Raw genomic sequence first — 26218 nt, 5'->3', positions numbered from 1 at the left:
GGTTCTATGAAAGAGATAACTACTTTATGGTAAAAGCACCTTTAATAAGGGGGCCTACCTGCTCAGGAAAATTTTCAGTGAGAAAATAATACTTGAAATGAATCTGTAAGCGTGGGGATAGCAACGGCTTGCTTTCTAGGGCAGGAGCTGGCAGACCGCGCCCCGGCCCATGCCCACGGTGCGTGGCTCAGAAAGGCAGTCGTGCTCATCTGTCCACGTACTGTCTGTGGCTCAGCTCTCGCACAGCAGGGCCGGAGCTGAGCCCTTGAGTCAGAGACTGTGACTTACCAGCCCAGGAAGCCTGAAATATTTACTGTCTGGCCTTCTCCTAAAAAAGTTTGTAAAATTGAAGATCCTGAGGTAGGACTTTTGAGGAAGGAAAGAAACTGTGTGTTTAACGTCAAGAGTAAGGGAAAGAATGACACGCGATGAGGTTGGAGAGATAGGGGGCCTTTAAGTTTTTATTACAGACCCGTTACTTTATCCTTTTACTGAAGAGAAGAAATAATTTTAAAATAATTTTTTAAAGAATGATGTAATCAAATTTGCATTTAGAAAATAGCATTCCAGGGGCGCCTGGGTGGCACAGCGGGTTAGGTGTCTGACTCTTGGTTTTGGCTCAGGTTGTGATCTCATGGTCATGGGATCGAGCCCCACATTGGGCTCCACACTCAGCACAGAGTCTGCTCAAGATTCTCTCTCCTTTTCCCTCTGCCCCTTCCCCCGCTCTGTCTCTCTAAAATAAATATATAAATCTTAAAAACAAACAGCATTCCAGTTCCCGGAGTAGATCATGTATCAGAGCAGAGCCACAGTGTTTGTACAGGCTCCAGTGGGAGCTCCTGGAGTAGTTAGTCAAGCGATGATGGTGGCTTGGACTCGAATGATGATAATGATGATAGAGGGAAGCAAACAGATTGGGGAGACATGCAGGAGGTGAAATCAATAGGACTCAGCAATTGATTGGCTGTGTTGGGTAGGGGGGCATGTCCAGGACAATACCCACATTCCCGACTCGAGCAGTGGGGACATAGTGGTGCCACTTAGAGAGCTAGAGGATGTGGAGGGAAACGGGTTTGTGGGCAAGATGACTTGGGTTTGGGATGAGACCAAGTGTTCAGTTCAGCCCTGTTGAATTTACTGTGCCAGTGCTTCGTACAAATGGAAATGTCAAATAAGCAGGGGGACATAGGAGACTCTGCTCAGGAGACAGGTCTGGGCTGGAGATAGAAATCTAGTGGCCCATAGAGAATATTTGGAACCTTGTGGGCAAATGAGGTGGATCACTTAGAGGAAAAATACAGGAAAAAGGAAAAAGGGCTCCAACATTTAAAGAACTTCAACATTTTTAAAAAGGTTTATTTATTTATTTGAGAGAGAGAGAGAGAACAAGCAGGAGTGGAGGGAGAGGGAGAGAGAGTCTGAAGCAGACTCCACACTCAGCATGGAGCCTGACACGGGGCTCGATCTTACGACCCTGAGATCACAACCTGAGCCGAAACCAAGAGTTGGATGCCTAACCGACTGTGTCACTCAGGCGTCCCAAGAACATCAACCTTTTTTTAAAAAAAAATATTTTATTTATTTATTTATTTGACAGAGAGAGCAAGAGAGAGCACAATCAGGGGGAACAGGGGGAACAGTAGAGAGAGAGGGAGAAGCAGGCTCTCCGCTGAGCAGGGAGCCCGATGTGGGGCTCGATCCCAGGACCCTGGGATCATGACCTGAGCTGAAGGCAGATGCTTAACCATCTGAGCCACCCAGGTGCCCCGAACATCAACCTTTTTAAAGGTAAGGTAAAAGTTGGCAAAAGACATTAAGACAAGTAATCTGGGAAATAAGTGGAAACCAGAAGGGCAGGCTGTCATGCGTGCTTCAGGAAGGAGGAGGGGACCAACCAGATGCTGCTGAGTGATTGAGTGACTGAAGGTATCCGCTGGACTTAGTGACATAGACAGACTGGTTATGTTAACGAAAATACTGCTAGTAGAAGAGTATAGCAACCATATTAGAGCAGATTGAAAAGTTGTGTGAGTAGAAAAACTGACATAGCAAATTTCAAGTACTTTTTCATGAGATTTGGCGGCCAAGGAAAGTGGGAAGCATTAGCAAGCCGGAGAGATAGACCAAGCTACCAGTGGTTGGGGGATGTATTAGGAGGGGTAGATGTGAATGCATTAAATTCTGATTGTCCAGATCATTTAACTGTGGAGTCAGGAAACGTCCATTTTCCAGCTGGTGATTGGGAATCCCTGGAGTCCACAAAGGCAGTCCAGTCCAGGGGATTCCTGTTCAAGATAGCAATGGCATGTTTTCTTGTTTTAAGACAGGTGTTGATTCATACATTTTATCATAGAAAATAGAACCACGTGAGAGCTCTTAGAGCCAGTAGAGACCCACTGAGTGCCCTCACATGCTGTCGTGCGGTCAAGTATTGGGTTACCAGCCCCCAGCAATCCACATCGCTTTGTTAGTTACACAGTCTTACATGGTTTTTTCTCTTTTTGTGGTAATATATGGCTTAAATTATACACATAAAAACCATTGACGACGACATGCAGCTGCTGATTGAAATGTAACGAGTGAATAATGAGTTTTAAATTGGCCATTCTTCCATAAACTACTTCAGAATGATCTTCAAGTTATGTATTTTTCTAATGGAAAGTTTATTCCTTGAAAACCAGTGTTAAGAATGGGAAATAGGAGCACCTGGCTGTCTCAGTCGATAGAGCATGTGACTCTTGATCTTGGGGTCATGAGTTCAAGCCCCATGTTGGGCCTAGAGCTTACTTAGAAAAAAAAAGGAAATAGAGTATTGATTTTTATCAAATTTGACATTCCATTTTGGGGGAATTAAGACTATTCACTGTTTTTAGAGAAGTCCCTGAAAACAGAAGCCTGAAATCTTAACCTTTATTTCATCATTTAAAAACAAAATAAGACAAAATATTGGCAGAGAGAATCCAACAATATTTAAAAAGAATTACACTCTACAACCAAGTAGGATTTATTCCAGGTATGTAAGACTGGTTCAACATTCAAAAATCAATTTATGTAGCCCATCACATCAATAGGCTAGGCAAGAAAAATCACAGGATCATATCAATAGGTGTAGAAAAAGCATTGACGAAATCCAACACCTATTCATGGTAAAAACTCTCAGTAAACGAGAAGTAGCAGGGAACGTCCTCAACTTGATACAGAACATCTACAAAAAGCCTAGTGCTGATACCATACTTGATGGTAAGAAATTCAAAGCTTTCCCGAAAAGATCAGATATAAGGCAAGGATATTCCCTTTCACCCCTCCTTTTCAACATCATACTGGAAGTTCTAGCTAATGCAATAAGACAAAAAAAGAAGTAAAGGGTATAAAGATTGTGAAGGATGATATAAAACTGTCTTTGTTTGTAAGATGGTATGATCATCTGTATAGAAAAAAACTCCTGGAACTAATAAGCAGTTATAGCAAGGTTGTAAGACACAGGGTTAATACATGAAAATTAATCACTTTCCTATATGATCAATGAACAACTGGAATTTGAAATTAGAATCACACACCATTTATATTAGCACCGCAGAAATTAAATACTTAGGTATAACTCTAACAAAATAGGTACAAGATTTATATGAGGAAGCTACAAAATTCTAATGAATGAAGCCAAAGAATTAGTGAACGGAGAGACAGTCCATGTTCATAGATAAGAAGGCTCAATATTGTCCAGATGTCGGTTCTTCCCAGCTTGTCCTGTAGCTTTTGTAATCCCGATTAAAATCCCAGTAAGTTATTTTGTGGGTAGTGATGAACTGCTTCTGAAGTTTATATGGAGAAGCAAAAGACCCAGAATAGCCAGCACACTTTCAATATAATGAGGAGAAGGACGAAGTGGAGGACTGGACCTACCTGACTTCCAATTTACTACGAAGCTGTAGTAATCCAGACAGTGTGGTATTTGGGTAAGAATTGACAAACAGATCAATGTAATGGAGCAGAGAACCCAGAAGGAGGCCCAAATTAATATAGTCAAATGATCATTGGTGAAGGAGCAAAGGCAATACATTGGAGCAAAGATAGTCTTTTCAACGAATGGTGCTGGAATAACTGGACATCCACATGCAAAAAAAAAAAAAAAGAGAGAGAGAATCTAGGCACAGATCTTATACCTGACACAAAAATTAACTCAAAATGGCCCACAGACCAAAATATAAAATACAAAACTTTGAAACTCCTAGAAGACAACCTAGATGACTTGGGAATGATGATGACTTTTTAGACACAACACCAAAGTAATTGATAAGATAGACTTTATTCAAGTGTAAAACTTTGGCTTTGAGAAAGGCAATGTCAAGAGAATGAGAAGAAAAGCACAGACTGGAAGAAAATATTACAAAGATGATAAAGAACTATTGTCTAAAATAGTCAAAGAATTCTTAAAGCCCAACAATAAGAAAATAAACAAAACAATTAAAAAATGAGTCAAAGACCTTAACAGGCACCTTATCAAAGAAGAGATACAGATGGCAAATGAGCATATGAAAAAAGGTCCACATCATATGTCATCAGGGAAATGCAAACTAAAACTACAATGGGATACCACTACACGCCCGTTAGAGTGGTCAAATCCAGAATACCGACACCATCAAGTGCTAGCCAGGATGTGGGAAAATAGGAACTCTCCTTCACTGCTGGGGGGAATGCAAAATGGTATAGTCACTTTGGAAGACAGTTTGGCAGTTTCTTACAAAATTAAATGTATGATCCAGCAATCATGCTCCTTGGTATTTACCCAAAGTAGTTGAAAACTTATATCCACCCAAGAACCTGTGCAGAGGTATCTGTAGCAACTTTATTCATAATGTCCAAACATGGAAACAACCAGATATCCTTCAGTAGGTGAATGGATAAACCATGATCCTACCAGACAGTGGAACAGTATCTAGCATTAAAAAGAAATGAGCTATCAGGCCTTGAACAGAGATGCAGGAACCTTAAATGTTTATTATGAAGTGAAAGAAGCCAGTCTGAAAAGGCCACAAACCATATGATTCCAACTACATGACATTTTGGAAAAGACAAAACGATGGAGGTAGTAAGAAGGTCAGTGGTTACCAGAGGTACGGGTGGAGGAGAACAGAGGATTTGTAGGGCAGTGAAAATATGCTATGTGGTACCATAATAGTGTCTGTGAATCATCATGCATTTGTCTAAACCTGTAAAATGAACAACATCAAGAATGAAGCCTAACCTGAGCTATGGACTTTGGGAGATTGTGACGTGTCTCTGTAGGTTCATTACTTATAACAAATGTATCACTCTACTAGAGGATGCTGATGATGGGGGGGTGGTCTGTGCATGTGTGAGAACAGGGGATATATGAGAAGGTTCTTTGCCTTCCCCTCAGTTTTGCTGTGAGTCTTAAATTGCTCTAAAAAAAGTCAATAAAAAAATGAAGCAATAAGTTGAATTTTACATTAAAAAAACTCCCAAGAATTCCAAAAAATATCATGAAACTATTTTTATATGTTTTTTATTCTTACACATCAATTTAATTTCAAATCTATATTATAGAGCACACTTTGTTCCTAAACCATATTATGTTATTGGCCAATTGTGCCTTTTTTCTTGTATAATTAATTCATTAAGGATTTAATTTATGTAAGTGAAGTAGCTGGCATTATTGGTTACATAGGAAAATTACTTCTTTTAGCTTTTTATTTTGAAATAATTTGGCTTATAGACAAGTTACAAAAATAATTGAGAGCTCCCATATGCCCTTCTCCCAGCCACGTGCAATGTAATAAGCATTGTATGTAACCACAATCCAGTGATCTGACCTGGGAAATTAGCATCAATGTGGTACTAGGAACTCATCTCTAGACCTCATTAGGATTTCACTAGTTTTCCCCGAATATTCTAGTTCTGGTTCAAGATTCTATGTTGCATTTAGTTCTCATTTCTCTTTCGTAGTCTTTAGACACTTAATTATTTCTCTCAGCGGGGAGAAACCTGACTTGTGATGGTTCCTCACTTTTGATGAGAACTGCTCCATTGTTTGTAGAGTGGCTCGGTGTTGGTTTGTCTGAGGCTTCCTCAAGGTTAGGCTGAGGTTGGTCATTTGGGGCAGGAATCCCACAGTGTTGTGTCCCTCTCAGCGCGCTGTGTTGAGGGCGACAAGCTTTCAGTGTGTCCTGTCATGGGTGGTGTTGACTTTGAGCACTGGGTCGAGGTGGGGTCTACCAGATCTCTGCTCAAGAGAAGTTTTTAAGTGCCTCACAGGGAGATAGCTAGAGACCACGCAAATACCCTATTTCTCATCTTTTTTTTTAAAGATTTATTTATTTATTTTGGGTGGGGGAGAGGGAGAGAATCTCAAACAGACTCTGTTCTGAGTGCAGAACCTGACGCCCGTCTCGATCTCACAACCCTGAGATCACGACCTGAGCCGAAACCAAGACTCGGGCGCCTAACTGACTGCGCTACCCAGGCACCCCTCTCATCATATTTTTTAATAGACTTTATCTTTTAGAATAGTTTCAGGTTCAGGAAAATTGCTTTAAAACTAAACTTTATATTAAAAGATTTAAAGATCTACCTATTTCAGATAAAATTTGTTACTTTAAAAATCCCTCTTCATCATATTGTGTAAAAACTGTGAAATAATCTAACTGACCCCTGAGGGGATTCATAAAGGCATGTATTGCTGTGAAAGGCTTTGAGAGTCAGATGAGTTTGCAGATGCTGGGGTAGGCCGAGCGGAGGAGAGCCCGTGCTTAGCCAGGCTGAATCCTGGCCTAGGAGAGGGTCACCTCCTGCATCTCAGGGGTGGCCTGAGGGGAGGACATGAGCTTGTATGTCCAGCTTTCTGGGTAAGGTGCTGGTAAAGTGCGCTGAGGCCAGAATTGGTTGGTTCTCCATTTATCGGGCATCCTTTTGTGCCAGTCACCGCACTAGGCCGGGGGGACAAGGATGAAAAGGGTCTACTCCTCTGCCCCTCTCCCCTGGCTGCAGGCTCTCTCTCTGTTTGGGCTGGTGGGGCTCCCGAGCAGCTGTGACGTCACCCAGCACCTGCTGCTGCTCCTGTGCCTCCCGAAACCCCACAGGCAAGAAGGAGGGGTATCCTGGGGGACTCGCCTCCTGGGCAGCCTCGGCAGGAGTTGGTTGCCAGGAGTGTTTGTTTGATCTCTTATTCTCTCTGATTTGTGTAAACCAGAAGTCTCTTGATGTTGGATTTGGGTGTAGAGACATAAAACTTTCCCTGTCCCTGAGGAAATGTTTTGAGTTGATCTTGCCTCACTTAGAACAGTAATCAAGGTATGAACTGAAGTGTGGTGGGTCATGATTTACAGAGAATCAGTAAATCAGTAATTGACTGAGAATGCTAAGGCAGCATTCCACTGGCTCCCACCCCTCCCCGGATCCTGCCTGAACTCCGGCAGTTTGGCTTCCCGTGATTTTGGGGGCAAAGGACATTTAGTTATTACTGCATCATCAGTGTCGTACTGAGGTCATCTGGGTCTTTAATGCTGCTATTCTCGCTTTTAATTATAAAATGCTCTTAATTTAGATTCATGGTGATTAATTTCATTTGTCCTCTGTTGTTTTGTTAACCTCTTAGGACTGCAGTATTGCATACTTGTTTCAGCAATGTGTCAGTTTTTCAATCACTATGTTCCAAGTCCTATGTGGATTGTAATTCACCAGTGAATCATCTGCCTCTCTTTTGCTAAAGCAAATGTCTGTATAATCCCCACCTTCCATCTCCCCCTGCCCCTGCCAATATGCTTTAGAGAGGCACCCCTTTGGTGATGTGCTGTTTGGGAATTTGGTGTTTTGTTGTTGTTGTTGAGAGAGAGAGAGAGAGCACGCAGGTGCATGGACATGCACACACTCTGGGAGGGGTCCGGGGAAGGGGCAGGGGGAGAGGGAGTGAGAGAATCTTAAGCAGGCTGCACACCCGCCCAGCGCAGAGCCAGCTGCAGGGCTCCATCTCACAACCTTGAGATCATGACCTGAGCTGAAATCAAGAGTCGGAGGCTTAGCCGACTCAGCTACCCAGGCGCCCTGGGAATCTGTATTTTTGGATAACTGACAACATACTATTAAAAGTAAGTTACCATAACTGCTATGTTATTAGACTTATGTGCCATTATTTTGTAATATAAAATTATAGAAGATGATAAGTAATCCATATGTTGCTAGGAAAGAAGCTCATTGCAACTTGTTTATTTTGAAATGTTTCTTGGTTATCACTAGCTTTCATGTTACTGGACCGTGGCAGTGTGGGGATTAGGTAGGCTGCCTCCGCGAAGGACTGTTAAACACAAACCATCTGAGAATATTGTGTAGAGGAAAGGAGAAAGCTACGAAAACCAGGAACAGCTTCGAAACTTTGACCCTTTCCCCCCAAATTATGCCAAAATTATAAGCCAATTGGGGTTAACAAGCAATCTCTTTAAAATCCAATTATTCCATGTATTATTGACAAGTCCCTAAGAGGACTAGAAGCCAGGTTCGATTATATTTTAATGGGAAGACCTGAAGTCATATTGCTTTCCTCCCAGTAACAGAGGACGTTCTAACTGCGGGAATTAGAATTTTGATCTGGGAGTGGATAATAGGCTATTAGAACGCCCTGTCTAGACACCACAGTTGGACCAAGGCAAACACTCTCATAACAGATCACCTGAAAGTAGATTAAATGAAAAGATACCCACCCAAAGGGAGTGACAAAAATGCCAAAGACATTTTAATATAATTCACACTTTTTTCTAGAACAGTCCCAATATCCAAGAAAAGGAAGAAGCTTGCTTTTCACTTATTCATAAAGTATTTATTGAGTGCCTATTACGTAGTGTCGATGTGCTTTGGATAAATCACTGGACGAGCAGACAGACATCCCTGCCCTTAGGTTGTAAGCTGCATTCAGGTTCTAGTTCTCTGCTAGTAAGACCGGGAACTTCAGTAAAGAGACCATGTATCGTCGTTAGGAGCGTGTACCCTAGAACCTGGCTCTCTGGGTTTTCCTAGTTTACCACTTCCTAGCCATGTGGTCATGAGCAAATTCCTTAAATCTTATATTTCCTCATCATCACTTCCTCCCTTTCTCTCTCTGCAAAATGCAACCTTAGAGGGATGTGACATTTGCCTAAAATAATTCACGAAAACTCTTTGGAAAGCAGCGCCTGGTACAGACTTCATGCTCGACAAACGTTTCACACTATTATTCACTCAGTATCCTTCATTCAACATACTTATCAGCCCATTCACGTACAATGGACACTTCAGAGGCTAACGATCTAGAAGGTGGTTTATTAACATTATGGGTTAAATGGGCTCTCGTGAGCTAGTCTGCGAAACAAAACGCTGTGTTTACATCACGTTATTTCTATGGGAACACCCCTTCTGAATTTTCTAGAGCTGATTTATGGGACAACACTTTGGATCATCCTTGGGAAGGGCCTAAAGTAATCTAAGGGTCTGTGAGTATGTGAATGCATATGTGTTTATGGGTATATGTCCTCTATTCAGTGGTGCAAGTTTTTAATACGAGCCCCAAATAAAATTTCAAGAGGGATACATTTACCTACTTGGTTAAGAACGTCATGTTTTCAGCATAGTTGAGAGCGAAGAGCACGGACAATCAATCAAACAGTTTTTAACTTCCAGTTCTGGGAGGAAAGTTGGTACAATATTTAAAAATTCAAAAAGAAAAAACCCTTAAGAACATAACGTAGTAGGAAATAGCTAACGCCTGTTTGGAGACAAATATTTCAGCAAACCAACTCTTACCAGCCAGTCTTAATATTCTTATAATGTTTATTATTTTTTATTTTTCCACAATCAAGTCTGAATAATAAAAAAATATTCAGTTAAAAATAAGTACCAAACGTATGTTCAAATTTTATGAAGAACCACTAGAGATGATGAGCACTGAACACTCCTTGGACAGAGCTTTTGCTAAAAAGGGCAGGCAGATTTCTGTTCTTACATTAGAGGACAGAAAGTATATTTCCATGCTTAAAATCCCTAAACGTTTCTTCCAGAAATCCATTGTAAACCACTCTGAATGAGTTCACTCTTTAAAGTCAAATTTTACTCTCTGGTTTTATTGTTTAGGTAGATTGAGAACTTCTGATTAGCATTTTCATTATGTTAACCCTTATGATTTAAAATTTAATTTAGCGCTTTTAAGTTAAATAGGATTTGTTTTTCATTTCTGCAGTCATGTTTGTTGCTGTGCTGTAAACTATAATTTTAAAACATTGCATGTTAAATGTGAAAACCTATAGTAGGTTGCCTGGCTTGAGCTCTGTGTGGTATCTTCTAGCTTATTAATAAATCCTTGTAATGATTAACATTTATTACGCAATGAGCATACAAAAGCAAAAGGCCATGATCTCTACCCTTAAGGAGTTTCCAGACCCACAAGGGAAGCACATGTGATCACAGTTGAATAATCTGCTCTGGTCTGATTCACCCAGGGTGCTCAGGAGCGCATCAGACTGGCACCTTACCCAGATTTGGAGGGACAGGGTACTGTTCCTTAGAGAAATCATTCCTAACTGAATCCCGACAAGACGTAGAAGTGATCTTTGCAGAGAGAAAGAAGTACATGTTTAAAGGTCCCAGAGGTCAAGGAGAACATGGTCTCTTCAAGAATGACACCATGGCTTTAAAATCGTAGATGAGGTGGGGGTGGTAGGCATGGGTCAGATCTTCCTGTTCATTTCCTATCTCTCCTCCTTCTGGGCCCCCACTTACACATTGGTTAGATCATCTGAGGTTGTCCCACAACTCTTCAGTGCACTGTTCCAGGCACTCCCCTCGCACCCCAACTCCTTTCTCTTTTCTTTGTAGTTCACCTTGGATCCTTTCTACTGGTCAATCTTCAAACTTAATGATTTCCCTCCTCTGTTGAGTTTGAGGCCCATCAAATGTATTCTTTAGTTCTGATGCTTTTTTGTTTGTTTGTTTGACTGTCATCTTGGCTGGGGATGGGGATGGGGATGGGACCTCCTACTGCTTCCTCAGGGTCAGATACATTGTATGCTGGAGATGATTTATTAAATTTTTGGAAATGTATGGGGCATTCGACATCATGTTGGCAGTTTTAAATTGACCGTGGCAGAAGTATTCACATCAGAGAAATTGGCAGACATCATGAGACAGGACCTCTTTGCCCCAAGAGAGCTGCATTTCAGACTTCTGCCATCACACCACTGATGGATTTTACTTCTACTCCTCCCTCAGTAAAAATGTATCTATTCCTTGGGCCAGGTGCACAAAGTTTCCACCCATCTTCCAAGGGGAAGAGAGCTTTTGCTTCTCACCTTCCCCCAGGACCTTTATCTGGTTATCTTGCAACCTCAGCTCTGATTGGCTCAAGAAAAATTATGGTTTTGTTGATTGTTTAACTTCTTTCTGCTTGTTAGGGTAAGAGTTGTATTCATTTGTGGCTCCCTACATCCTAAGAGGAAGTAGAACCCTCAGCAGTTAGGTCTAGAAGAGTCCTTCTCTTGAATCATGTAAAACCTAAGTCTGGAGTTTATTCTGAGCACTGTGAGAGGGTAGCCTTTGAAGGCTTTTCAGGAGGGAGAGACAGTTCTGTGATGTTAACCTTTTAAACATGGTGATGTCTACCTCCTGCTTGCTCAGTCAGAGTGGACACCTGATCACTTTCTTCTCGGCATTTCCCATCTTTTATGTGGTAGCTTGTTTCTAGGTGCTGAGCTCATTGATTCCTTTCACTAGTCAGTTCTTTGCATTATCAGACTACTTCCGTTTCTATGACTTATTCCTCTGGTGTGTATCTTTCTCTGTCCGTCTTTAGATATGTTAACTACCCAAGTGGGTGATATTTGTGAAGATTTGGCCAAACACTTCATTTCCATTGTTTTAGAACCTGGGTAAGAATTAAGGGTGAATGTTTGTTTTGGCTGCCGTCCCAGGGCAGCGAGAGCGGGAGAAAGGAAGGTGAGGCTTGGAAGAATGGAGAACAATGTAGGACAGGTGTGCTATCATACTGCAGTTCCATGATAAGACATAACAATGGAGAACAATGTAGGACAGGTGTGTTATCATACTGCAGTTCCATGATAAGACATAACAATGGAGAACAATGTAGGACAGGTGTGTTATCATACTGCAGTTCCATGATAAGACATAACAATGGAGAACAATGTAGGACAGGTGTGTTATCATACTGCAGTTCCATGATAAGACATAACAATGGAGAACAATGTAGGACAGGTGTGCTATCATACTGCAGTTCCATGATAAGACATAACAATGGAGAACAATGTAGGACAGGTGTGCTATCATACTGCAGTTCCATGATAAGACATAACAATGGAGAACAATGTAGGACAGGTGTGCTATCATACTGCAGTTCCGTGATAAGACATAACAATGGAGAACAATGTAGGACAGGTGTGCTGTCATACTGCAGTTCCGTGATAAGACATAACAATGGAGAACAATGTAGGACAGGTGTGCTATCATACTGCAGTTCCGTGATAAGACATAACAATGGAGAACAATGTAGGACAGGTGTGCTATCATACTGCAGTTCCGTGATAAGACATAACAATGGAGAACAATGTAGGACAGGTGTGCTATCATACTGCAGTTCCATGATAAGACATAACAATGGAGAACAATGTAGGACAGGTGTGCTATCATACTGCAGTTCCGTGATAAGACATAACAATGGAGAACAATGTAGGACAGGTGTGCTATCATACTGCAGTTCCATGATAAGACATAACAATGGAGAACAATGTAGGACAGGTGTGCTATCATACTGCAGTTCCATGATAAGACATAACAATGGAGAACAATGTAGGACAGGTGTGCTATCATACTGCAGTTCCATGATAAGACATAACAATGGAGAACAATGTAGGACAGGTGTGCTATCATACTGCAGTTCCATGATAAGACATAACAATGGAGAACAATGTAGGACAGGTGTGCTATCATACTGCAGTTCCATGATAAGACATAACAATGGAGAACAATGTAGGACAGGTGTGTTATCATACTGCAGTTCCATGATAAGACATAACCACAGAGATATTTCTGGATAAGCCTGTGACAACGAAACTGCCTCCAAATGGCCCATTGGCAGGAAGAAAAGAGAGGGGATTTTATGTGCCCAGGTTCCAGAATTTTCCCCATGGAAGACAATTCACCTGCCCTCTAGACTTATTAACCAGTGCTTTTAGTAGCTGCTTCAGAAGCTGAGTCCTGAATTCTAGAGCTGGGCATGGCATTTGGCTCCAAGTGGCAGGAGAAGCCCCTGACTTGAGGTGTGGGCAGTGGGACTCAGGTGGCAAACCTGAGTCAGTATTGATTTCTGTCTTTCACAGTCTTTCACTTTCTCCGGTAATTGGTAAGCTTATTGCCGAAAGGCGTCATGTCTTCTGTGGAAACAACAAATTATAGTAAGGAGAGAACACTAGCTAGGGAGCAGAAGCTCATGGTTGAGGTTACCTGCCAACATGGGATTTTGGACAGGCCACATAAACTCTTTCAGGCTCGACTTCCTTATCCATGGAATGGGGATTAAGGACCACGCAGAATAGTGATGAGGATCAAATCAGATCTTAGGTATAAACATTGGTGGGTGGGGGGAACTGCACTATATAAATATAGTATAGCGTTATTACGCGGTTGGCTGTCTTGCCATCATGTCATCATGGAATCACAGTGTTGGTTAGGGAGCTGAGACTTGGTGATCTCTGACACAAGACTGCAGTTTTATAACTAAAGAATCTGCAGCAGAGAGGCCCTGTGGAATTTGACTGTTAGATCAATACTATTAAGATAGTATTCTTGTCTTCTGTTTTTTAGAGGGGCAAACGGGCTCCAAGAGGTTCTGTGACTTCCCAGGGTCACCATTTTCACTGAGCTGATACATGTTGGCAGGGCCAGTCTGGGGAATGCCACAGCCCACACCTTCACCGGGTACACCACAGTGTCTCCCCAAGGGTCCCCAGCCAGCCGGCATCCGAGCTGGGCCTGGACTCCAGGACCCCCAGAGTCCCGAGCTCCGAAGCTCCCCAGCAGATTTTCCTGTTCCAAACTCGAGAGTGACAGCGTGGCATCTAAGCGTCAGATTCTCTGCTAGGGGCTCTTTGGGCTAATGTGCCTTAGAGACCCCCCCGCCCCCTACTGGTTACAGCCAGACTAAATGAGCTTTTGAAAAGATTTTTTAATTACTGATACAGCATATGGTGCAGAGTGGTTAAGAACACACAGTTTCTGAAGCCTTCTGCGCAGGTTCTAATCCCGGCCCCAGTGCTGAACCGGCTGTCACTCCTCTCCCGGGCAAGGCACTCCTCTCTCAGTGACTCAGCCTCCTGACCCACAACAGGAGGGAAGAAAGGTTCCCACCTCCTCGGGTTGTTGGGAGACCAAAAGGAGCTTCGAGTCTGCTGCAGCGATATATGTTTTCATTAAATAAAATAATTCATTCCTGGGTCTTATTTTGCAATTCAAATGAAATAGTGTATCATCATTCAGTGAAAAGTAAATCAAGGGAGAAGAAAAACACAAAATAGCAGGTCTCCCTGGTAGGATGGCCAGACCTCACTTCTCGGGAAATACTCCGCTTTAGGCTGCTTCTGTGGGGTGTTGTTCAGAGGCAGACCTTTTCCGCTGACTTGGGGAGGGCAGTTCAGTGTGGGGGTTGGAGAGCCCGCCAAGCAGCTCGGGGGCTCCTCCTGGCAGGTGGGACTCGTGCAGCCAAGCCTCGTGTGAAGCCCTTCGGGCATGACGCCTTTGTGCTCTCTGACGCGGCACAAAAGACAGAAATCTAGAATCAGTGGAACACAATGAATGGACCCCTTTGTGGAATTCCATGTTGTTTTTAGCATTTCTTTGGCAATTTTGAGCAAAATAACTTCTGAGGTGATTCCACCAGGAACAATGCCTTTAGATCTTTTAAAGTGTTTTCTTCTGTTTCGTTGAACTTGTACATGGCTGGGGGGAGGGAGAAAGCAGTTTGATGCATTGTTCTCACCACGGATAACATGCAGACTGCTGGCCGTGGCAATTTAACAGATTAAAGAGAGTGGTTTGGGGATGATATCCTGATGATATACAGTGATATTTTCTGGGCTTTCGTTTTCTAGAAACTAATTGGTTTAAAAAATTGCTGCCGTCCTTGAAATATGTGTGTGTGTGTGTGTGTGTGAACATGAGCAGAGCCATTTTCTCATCATCCATGAAAAGCATGTAACAGTTTAAAGAGCTGGTATTTTAAAGATTTATTTGTTTATTTACTTGAGAGAGAGAAAGAGAGAGAGAGAGCACGAGCTGGGGAAAGGGCAGAGGGAGAAGCTGACTCGATCCTATCCCAGGACCCCCGGGGATCATGACCTGAGCTGAAGGTAGCCGCTTCCCCAACTGAGCCACCCAGGTGCCCCAAAAGAGCAGGTTATTTTAAAGGCATTTTATAGAAATTCAGAAAAGCAGCCTTAAAGTGACTTTTGAGTCACTCTTTTCCACTATATGCAAATTTGAATGTTTAAATGCTAGACAAAGGAGAAAGCCCAAGTCCTCTAGCTGATGGATTACTGGCTCTGGCTGCTAAGTGAGGCTCAGCCAGGCCCGGCAAGTGTGGGGCTGGGGGAGGGATTGGTATCAAAGATGCCAAACCTGAGACTGCTTTCCACTACTCACCTGCCGCTTTGCCTCCTTCCCCTTCTTGGTCTGGTTCTCCCCTCACCTTCACATTATTTCGCCTCTCTGCCGTGATGGTTCTGTTGCTTTGCTTAAGCTTTGTATTTCTAGACACCCGCTTGTGGCCAGATTTCATACTCCTACAGTGAAATGGTGTGCCTTGGGTGTGGCATTGTTTTAAAATTCATCCTGTTGGGGTGTACTATCCAAAATTGGAGACTTACTAAATATGAATCATGGAATTTTTTTAAAAGTAGGCTCCACGCCCTCCGCAGAGCCCAACGTGGGGCTTGAACTCATGATCAAGAGTCAGATGCTTAACTAACTGAGCCACCCAGACGCGCCTGAAACGTGGAATTTTTTTTTTAAATGATTTTTTATTACATTATGTTAGTCACCATACAGTACATCCCTGGTCTCCGATGTAAAGTTCGATGATTCATTAGTTGCGTATAACACCCAGTGCACCATGCAATACGTGCCCTCCTTACTACCCGTCACCGGTCTATCCCATTCCCCCGCCCCCCTCCCCTCTGAGGCCCTCAGTTTGTTTCTCAGAGTCCATAGTCTGAAACGTGGAATTTTAATCAGACATCCAGTTGCCAGGAAACTCTATGTTCATAAAAAAAGAAAAGTTACAGGACATGTAAACCGTGAACTATGTTAATGAGGTTGCTTTTTAGAAGCCAAATCAGCTTTTAGGGAGAAGTCAGTCAAAACTGTAGTTGGCCATAACTTATTGCTCTTTCTGGACTCGGTTATGAAGAGAAATGCCTTGTATTCCGCTTGATTCCTGAGTGTCGGAGACATTCATTCCGGAAAGGTTAACGACTGTTGAGAGAGCCTCTTTTTACAATGGAAAACTGGCCCCAATCTTAATCTCTACCCTGCACATAACATCTGTCTGTACGTCTAGATTAATACTGCCAGTTTTCCATTGCAAAAAGAGGCTCTCTCAACAGTGAAATGATTAAAACTTCATATTTTCAGTGCCCAGAATACCTCAGATGGCAGTTCAAGTAAATTCCTGATGGTTTCTAGCTGAGGTCTGAATGCGGCTGCGTAGTTCATCGTACTCTGACCAGAGGTGATTTTTACGCCTTCTAGAGGCTGAGGCTTTGAGGAGAAGGTCGGGGAAGGCTGGCGGTTTGGGGGCAGATGTGCGTCTCTACCTCGGGCATCGCTGGTTGTAATTTAACTGTAACAACCTTGCAAGCATCTGGGTGGCCAAACGGCTGAGGTCTGCTCACGCCCATGATTGTAAGTGTGGAGGAGATTTGCTTGACTTCATAGACACTGGACTTATTAAAAAAAAAAAGGGGGGGCGATATGTCAGGCCGTAGCCACGGTGGCATTCTGCTGGGACGTGTCTGCAGCCAGCTGCCCGGGGTGGCTGCCCTCAGGTACTCAAGCGTTGCCGGCAAGTGTGTCTTAGTGCCTGGGTGACACGGGGCTACTGGGTTTTATGTCAGTTCTACCATCAGGGAAAAGCCCTGATTTTCACAGATAACCTAATTTGTGGAAAGAAAGAAGGTAAGGGGGAAAAAGTGTAGCCACAAAAGTCCTTTTTACTCATAGGTGGATCTTACCATTTTTTCAGAGTGAGAAACCAAATTACAGGCTCACTGTCATGGACTCTTTCAACGTCGAACGTTAACGGCTGGTTTCTTGTGCGTGGGGAAAAGCTTACTAACCCTTCCGGACCACTTGCGGATCGATTCCGGAACCCACCGTCTTTCCTGGTTCATCTAACGGCTCGGCTGTGTACCTCCACAGTTAGAGCTATGAGAGTTGTTGCTGATTTGCCTGGCACATCGCCAGCAAAATAGTCCATTAAAATTCAAATCCTTTCCCAATAATTGAGACAATCAATTTACATTAAACAAGGCACAATTATACTTTCATGTACAATTTAAATTCTATAGAAAATAATGAGTGTGCAATAAAGAGGGACACTTATTTTGATGCAAAGGGATGTTTTTCTTGTCTGCATAAACAAATCTTTCATATTTTCAAAATAGTCCCCTCATTATCTTTGGTGTAGGAGAACCCTATTGTGTGTTATTTTGATGTAGGGACAAGTGTGTGTCCGTGGCTGCATGTTTAATAAGCAATGTGACTTTCTCTCAATGGCATTTAAATTGCGGGGGCTGAGATAGAATAAGGTAGGTCCTTGCTCGCTGTCTGACGTGAAATCACTCTTATAAAAAGAGCAAACAAAGACGAAGCAGGGTGAGTGAGTGTGTTACATTCGTGCCTGTGCCTTAATGAGGTAGGCACCGGGCATCGGTCTCTACCTCTGCGCAAGAGACCCGGGGTCGTGTGCTCAGGCTCAGAAAGTCATTCGGAGGGATTTGGGAAGGATCCATGGGACCGGGATGGGGGGATGCAGTTGCGGGGGCCCTGAGCCTTCGTGCTGAGGGGTTCCTGGGAGAGCCACAGATGGCAGGGAGTCTGCTCACCAGGAGCCAGGCGCGGGGAGCGAGCCCAGCCCTCTGCGGCTATCCCGTGTGCAGGCTCTGAGTAAGACCGCTCTGGTCGGTCAGGAAATCTAGAGCACGGGAGAAACAGTATTAGGAAGCATATAGTACAAATAATGACAAGAGAGAAAACAAATCCTGTTGGAGCCCGGGAATATATTTGGCTTCCGCGTGCTGTGTCTGTCTGTTTCTATAAATGGTCCAGAATAGAAACCGGATGTTTAAAATCTCTCTCCCTTTCACATGCTCGCCTCCCCCTCCTGTCTTCCTTCCTCTTCAGTATTAGTAGACTTACTATTTTTATTAGTTTGTATTTATATTCCCATTTTTCAATATTTGCCATTTGTGTGGATAACACATTAATTTTTAATGAAATATTTTCAGACTCTTGGAATAGCTGAATCATAAAAGAAAACCTGAAATTGATAGAGACGCTAAGGCAGCATATAAACTGAATACCACAGTGACTTTGCCCACGCACAGGTGGCCAACGGTCATCGTGCAAGATGGTGTGTGCGCCACGTAAATCTCCTGGCTTTGCATAGCAGTCGAGTTTTTGTGTCTAACTTTTGTGGCACAAAGAGTAACTCAGGTACCATTCTAATGAAAATGAAAGAAATATCAAAACAGTATTAGTGCTCTCTAATAATTCTCATCTTACCTGCAAGCACGGGTTTTTGGCAAGCCTCGTTGCTGTTAAAGAAAGCCAGTTGTGACTTCACTTGACTCTTGGGTGTACTTTTTCTCGGCAGCCTGCTGCAGAGCTCTGACTTTAAGGAAGGTGGCGTTTGTGTCTTCCACTTCATCTTCTCCAGCCGGGACTTGTTTGTTGTTTCACCCTTGTAAACGTAAAATCAGTCCTGGAAAACATTTAAACAATGCTATATTACATGCTATTCGCAGAACTAAAGTTTTGCAGTCCGCTTTGGAACTGTAAATTAGGAAGTATAGCTTCTTCCAGAAGTTTATTATAGGAAGCATGGACATTGGAGATGTGGCATCTCAGGCTTTTCTCCCATCCTCAAGTCCTAAGGATACAAATGATCCATTTTATGTGGGAAACTTAAACCGTATTTGAATCATTATATAAATATGCACACACGTGCGTACGCACATATGATAAGCTGATGTATCTAACTTGTATTTCTTTATTAGAGGAATATCTATCACTTCACATTTTATTCTCTGTAGTAAAAATTTCTAAATAATATTACCTTTCTCAAATACATTTACTTATTCTTGACATTCACAATGAATTATATATATTTTTTCCAAATATTTTTATTTTATATTCTAAATAAAGGTGCCTGAATGTTTTCGGGAATGCCGCATGTCTTCTATGAGCTGAACTACACAGAAAGGCATTTTAAAGAAGCAGAGACACCCGAAAGATTAGTGTGACCCCTTGACTTAGCGTCTCCCTCTACCCTCCTTCCCGCCCCCCAGCAGACACTTTCTAGGTAAGGAAACAGGCCCGAAGACGGAAGGTTCTGGGATTGACTACAGTCTGTGATTTCTGACTGCTGCTCTCATGTGTTCTCCTGAACTCAGTGGATAGTTGATGTGTTTCCAGAAGGAGGGAGCTGGGCTAGAACCGATCATCAGAAGGAAAGTAGTACGTGCAGGTATACAGGTGTTTAGCAAAGCCGGCTGATCTAGAAAGCTCGAGACTGGAAGTTGAATGGGTCATTGAAAGGTCAGGAATCATAACAAGTGATCTCTATGTTGGGCTGAGACGTTTTCTTTGTGTATGGATCACCCGATTTGGAGTGCTACGTCTCTTTTTCTGGGTATACCACACCAAAGTTGCATCTTTTGACGTATCCCATTTTGGTTTCTCTAAACCAGCCGGGACATAAGACACCTGGGCAGCAGCCACCCCACAGAATCTGCTGTTTCAGTGACCCTCTCCTGCCAAGTCTTTTATGATTATCTCACGCACACTTACTTTGACAGACTTTAAAAACAAGAAACAAAAAACAACCCTCTGCTTCGTTGATTCTTTCTAAATCATTCCACTTTGTTTTCATTGAATCAGCAAACTCTTTTTTTAACAATCACATTTCTGAGTTCACCAAACGTGAAGTTCCGCTTGCGTACGCTGTAGAACCAGGCTTGGGAATGCTGGGGATTAGTGGTCAGCGGCCGTAAGTACTGAGTGTGCCCTGTTCTTCATTCAGTACCTTTACTGGAGACCAGAGGAAAGCGTTGGTTCATTAGAGGACCAGGCTAAGTGGCCATCACTTCAGAGAGCTTCCGCTCTACTTTGGAGGGAACCACTAGAGTCAGACAAGTGAAAATTTGCAAAATAGGAACTTGTTTCAGAAGATGACTCCACAGGGCACTCCCCGTGCACACGTTGTCCCTTTGCTCCGGAGAGGGAGGAGGCAGCCAACCTGGAGGCAGAAGAAAGGGAGCTTTCTCTGCTCCCTTTTGGCTCGCTCCTCCCCTGATTAATAAGAGCAGCCTCGCACCACCCGGAAGCTGGGCCAGTGGAACGTTCTTACACCAGGCAAACTTTAAAGCAATGGGTACTGTCCAGCCTAGAGATTCGCCACTCGTGTACAGATTGGTGAGTGATCTGCTCCTCAGCTGGGGATGTAGGGGGTAGGCTGCAGCCCTGCTTTCTTCAGGGAGCTGATCTCTTCCTTGCTTGAAGTCCTAGAAGGAGTGCTTTCTTAGGAGATCGGGCTGCTGAAAATGCAAATGGTTTCCAAATGGGTTGAGATAAAGTCTTGGATTTAGAACCCATGCCTGCTTCTTAAAGGGTACTATGAATGCATTAAGTCCCATTCCTAGAATGATAACGAATGAAGAAATCAATAGGTAATGAACTAACCTCTGTCTCAATCAGGGGAATGTGATCTTTCCACTTCTCTTTTTATCTTTTTTTTTTTTTTTTTGGTCCAAGCATCCATCCATATTCCTTTCTTAATTAGGTCATAGTATTTGCCAAGATGATGATTAGAGCACACAACCCCTTCACACACACACACAAAATAATGCAATATAGCTGCTTCTTCACTCCCTTGCTACATCTGTTGTGGCCCAAAGGGGCCGGGCAGCATTTTTCCGTCTGTATTTTATGAACAATCAGTTCCACAAAATGGTCTTTGAAAAAGGCAATGCAGGATTTACTTTGGGGCGTAGTGCGTAAACCTGCCCCTGTCTGCAGAGGCAAAGCACACGTTAGCGTGTGAAAGACCCGGATACATCTTAGGAATGATCGATCCTTAGTAAAGTTTAAGAGGGCTTTTGCTGACATAATAATATGAAGAAGAACACTGGTAAAAATGGACACTTTACAGCTAAGGGTATAAGGACACGGCCTGAAGGGTTACAAGCTGCCCCGTAGGGCTGGGTTTGGAGACAGGTCACGTGTCTAGGCGTGGAAGTGACCCTGTGGCACCTCCTACAGGACCGCATGGTTTCTCGTGGCTCCGTGATCATCCTTCATCCCTTCCCCGCGCTGGCCCAGCCCTGGTCTGTACTGTCACTGTAGTTCGTTCATGCCCTACAGCGCGGTGTGGCGGCCAGGGCCGCGCGCTCTAACGCACAGGCAGGAGAGCTCACGGCCATGGCCCGCACGGCCCTGCCCAGCAGCAGGTCTGTCAGCTGCCCCTGAGCTCTGAGCTGCGGTGACTCCAGGCACCTGAGACTGTGTCATGCAAGGGATTTTGTGAGAAACAGGTCCTCCTTGACAGGAGGGCTTGGGGTGTCTCCATGGCCGCCCAGGTGGCTCTGGGTGAGCAAGGAGAATAAGCATGTTTTTCTCTCAGTTCACAGGCTCTCCAAAGGGATTTTTGGTTTCTGTTCTTCCTTCATCTTGGCGATCTAGAATCACTTCTGAGTATCTACAGAAAGAAGATGGTGTTCTTGTCATTATTAATTTGCACATTCGGTGTTTATATGTACACGCGGGTAATTTCAGAATGAACCACGGGCTTGGCGAGCACACACGCTGGAGGTGTTTGCCCATGTGGCCTGAAATCTGGGCTACCTTTTCCTTCTCGAGACCTTGTTTCTCAAGAGTCAGGTCGGCCGTCATCTCCTCAGGGAGGCCTTCCTCAACCCGCGGTCTGCATTCCTTGACACTTTGTTCAAACCACACTTCGCTCAAGGGCCCAGGAAGTCATAATTATTCTTTGAACGTCCGACTTATTAGACGCTGTGTTCCTTGAGAGCAGGACCCATATCCCAGTCGCTTTTGTGTCTCAAGCACGTAGCCCAGTGCCAGGCACTTAGGTGACACCTACTCCGTGAATTTGTGATGGTTTGTATCTTCAAGCGCACCTTTTTCAGTCTGCCAAAACTGTAGAAGGGGAAAAAAAATAATGAGCCAAAAAGCAGAGATTGATGTATATGTGCAACTTCTAAAAAAAATATTCCGTAACCTCTTATCTATAACCTCATGCTTGGAAAAATTCTTCAATATACGTGTGTCTAATTACTATCATTAAGTAACACAGATCTAGATTTTTATCGTGTAATGATGTGTACCCAGTGAGCACGCGATAACTATTAATCACAACCATTAAATATGCTTTGGTTTCACTGAAACTAGAAGGGCTCCCTCACTCTCTTCAGCCCACCTGACTCCTCATTGCGTTATTAGTTGGTCCTTAAGGTGTGTAGGTCATGGTTAATGGACCTGCTTGTTAGTGTTGCTAGCGGTTACGTAAATGCCTTCGACTTGACAAATTTTATGGCAGTCATTTGGAATGAGTTATATATTTTCCAAGCTTTCAGTTTCCCCAGTGGCCTGATGTATTAAAGACTGATTGTTAACTTGCAAATCTGGTGAGGGTTTTTTTTTTTTTAATCAGCCAAATTTGACGTTTTACATAATGTTTGTGATTTCTGTATCACAGGCCAAGGACATGATATAGAATTGAGGCAGGGGAACATTTTTCTTGTTTTCCGTGGCCAGGCAGAACAGCCCTTGGAAGATGATCCTTGGAAAGAGATCATCGTTTCTTGCTCCAACCAAATATACTTAACTTCTGTTATGTCTCCCACTTTAAAATAATCTTTTTTGTGACCTGGGTCTGGAAGTGTTCCCGTTTTTCCACATGGCCCTTAGAACATACGGCCGTAAGCGCTGCATTCATATTTCTTCTTTTGAATGATGCCACCGTGTTCAGCTGCAGGGTTATCTCCTGCAGGGCCTGGCCAGGTCGGAGATTCCTGGGCTCCTTGGGCTTTTTGCCAGAACAGGAAGGTTTGAGCAAGTGCGGGTGAGCAGCTCAAGCAGGGCCCTCCCCCACGGGGTCCACGCTCCCATCTTGGTTCCAGATCTCCCCCTCTTGAGCATGGAGAGCAAATGACCCCAAGGAAAGGCTGCAAAATGTGTTTGGGCCTGTCTCCAGATACCTCACGTGAGAACTGCTGTCAGAGCAGGATTTGCAGGGTTGGGTAGGGTGGGGCTAACCAAAAATCTGAGCTCTCAGTGGGGGCCATGTGGCTTAATCCTCTGTCTGAGTCACTGCCTCTTGTTCCCAAGGCTTCTGTTTTCCAGCACTGGGAGCACTGCATTCATGGCATTGTACGTCCTTTGCTGTTATCAGACTGTGAAGTCTTCAGGGTGAACCACGTGTTCCCAATCTCTGAGGTCCCAGGGTATACTCTAAGAACTCTGTTGAATTAATGAGGAATTCTCTAGGAACCGAAGTTGTTTTCATTTAAAAGCTGTTAGTTAAGGGTTAGTATTACCATATACTGATTCCATATGTGCCCCCATTTCTTTCCACTGGTCCGCTAGGATTTGAACTCACCTGGCTTTATTAGCAGTTTTTCGACCCTTTACGCTATAATATGGTTTGGTCCATCCAAAGCAACAATAACAATGGCAACAAAAACCAGACAAAGGAAAGTGAGTACCTGTTACATGATAGGAACTGGAGGCCATGGAGATCTACAAGAGAAATTAAACAGTCACTGACCTCTGTTCTCTGGAGAAAGAGGTGTAAAGCCCTCACCCTAGCCCCACTGACCCCATGTGGTAACGACTTCGGTAGAGATGTGCGTGTATCTGCATGGAGTCACTGAAGAGAGGCACAAACCGGCCTGGGAGGTGTGGGAGGACTTTTTGGAGGAAGGAACACCAAAACGTAACTTTTTTTTAAAGCTTTATTTGTTAATTTATTTATTTTAGAGAGAGAGAGAGTAGGGGAGATGGCAGAGGGAGAGAGAGAGAAATCTAAAGCAGACTTCACACTGAGCGCAGAACTCCATGTGGGGCTCAATCTCACAACCCTGAGATCACGACCTGAGCTGAAACCAAGAGTTGGGTGCTTAACAGACTGCACCACCCAGGCACCCCCAAAACTTAACTTTAGAGGCAAGGCTTATGCCAGGCAGAGAGGAAACCTGAGGAGAGAAGTGATGTCACCTGGAAAAGGAACAACAGGGCAGTGCGGGAAGGTGGGAAACAGGAATGCGCTGGAGATCTAGGCCAGGGACCCACCTGTCTCTGTGTCCTGTAGGTATCAGGGGAACCAATGAAGAGTGTTAAACAGGGCACAGTAGCAGATTGGATTTCCAGTAGCTCACACTGGGAGCAACTTGAAGGGTGGATTTCAGGGAGCCGGGCAGGGAAGCCAGACAGGAGCTGATTGGTGCCTGCAGTAGAGAGGAAGGGTACAGGATGGGTTGGAGAAACACTGAGGAGGTGAAGTTGACTAGCAGTTGATGGGATTTGAGAAGTGAAGAGAAGAAAGGAATCAAGTAATTTTCCACCTAACTTTTACTGTTAGTACCTATTTCTTTGGTCTAAATCCCAGGGACTTCTTAAAAAATTAATTTTTATTAGAGTGCACATGCAGGTGTGCACAAGTGTGTGAGGGGCAGAGGGAGAGAGAGAGAATCCTAAGCAGGTGCCACACACAGCTCAGAGCCTGACATGGGGCTCGATCTCAGGACCCTGAGGTCATGACCTGAGCTGAAATCAAGTCAGACGCTTAACTGATGAGCCATCCAGGCACCCCTCCAGTGACAGTTTTATGTCTCTGGGAATGAACCTACAGAATGCCTTATGACTTAAGCCAATGACTTAAAATGACAATTGTTAGTCATATTTTCATTTGGCTTAAATTTTCCCTAAAGCAAGTCTAATTTTTATTTTCAGATTTACATATATTTCTATGACTATTCCAACTAGATTTGTAGTTTTTACAAGAAGGACTCTAAATCCCAAGAAGTGGGTGTCAAAATTGTATCAGAAGAGAGATTGTAGCTGACTTACAGAGTCCCAACATCACCAATATATATAGCCTTCCTTCACCTCCCAGCCAGGCTGCTCCCTTCTTCCTGCAGTACACCCACCATACACCTGCCTCTGTCCTTGGTGCTGGCAAAAGGGTCCTCCTTTATAGCACAGATACCTAAGTAGATAATACAGTATAGCGTCATAGGTATAGATACCTCTCTTTGGCCAGTCCTACTAATTATGACTCTAAGCGGTGGTCTTATTGGTTATTGAAAATAACCAAATCAAAATATTAAATCCAATAGTCAAAATGTCCAACATTAGAAGATCAGTTACATAAACAGCTTACGTCAATTCCCCACAATGGAATTCTAAAATGCCAATAGCATCGCTTGTTCGTAGAAAAGCATTTATTGACATGACAGATGTTCAAAATATCTCCATATCTCCAAGGGGAAATAGGATTAAAGTAGTATATCTTATATGATTCCATTTTTGCCAAAAAAATAGATACAGATATATACCCAAAATATCTTCTTCACACTCTAGCTTTTATATCCCACACATGTGGACTCAATTTTTGCTCTGTGCCAACTCGTATATGGAACTCGGCATCTCTCTGCCTTCTCCAGAAGACTTCATATGCACAGAGAACTGCTGATCAGCATGGACGCTGCCGTAGAGGGTATCATAAGAAAGAAGATGATGAGCATTGGCGCCACACGTCCCTTAGAAGCAACAATCCCCAGTGATACGTGGTTCTCTCTTTCAGAGTCCTCTCTAGGCTGTGTCTCCACTCAGAAACCTTTGTCTTCTCTCCAGCTTCCCCTCTGCCCGTCGCTTT

General features: G+C 43.5%; 1 protein-coding gene across 4 annotated transcripts in view; it reads left to right on the top strand.

Moving 5' to 3' along the window:
- The window catches only part of SDCCAG8 (SHH signaling and ciliogenesis regulator SDCCAG8), a 226102-nt gene that overhangs the window by 157198 nt on the left and 42686 nt on the right, over window positions 1-26218 (top strand). The window lies entirely within an intron of this gene.

The sequence above is a fragment of the Ursus americanus genome, chromosome 2 (assembly GCF_024610735.1).
Source record: "Ursus americanus isolate L20-20 chromosome 2, mUrsAme1.1.p, whole genome shotgun sequence".
NCBI classification, from domain to species: Eukaryota; Metazoa; Chordata; class Mammalia; order Carnivora; family Ursidae; genus Ursus; species Ursus americanus.
The sequence above is the reverse complement of the archived record's forward strand: the minus strand, read 5'-3'. Positions and strand labels throughout refer to the sequence as shown.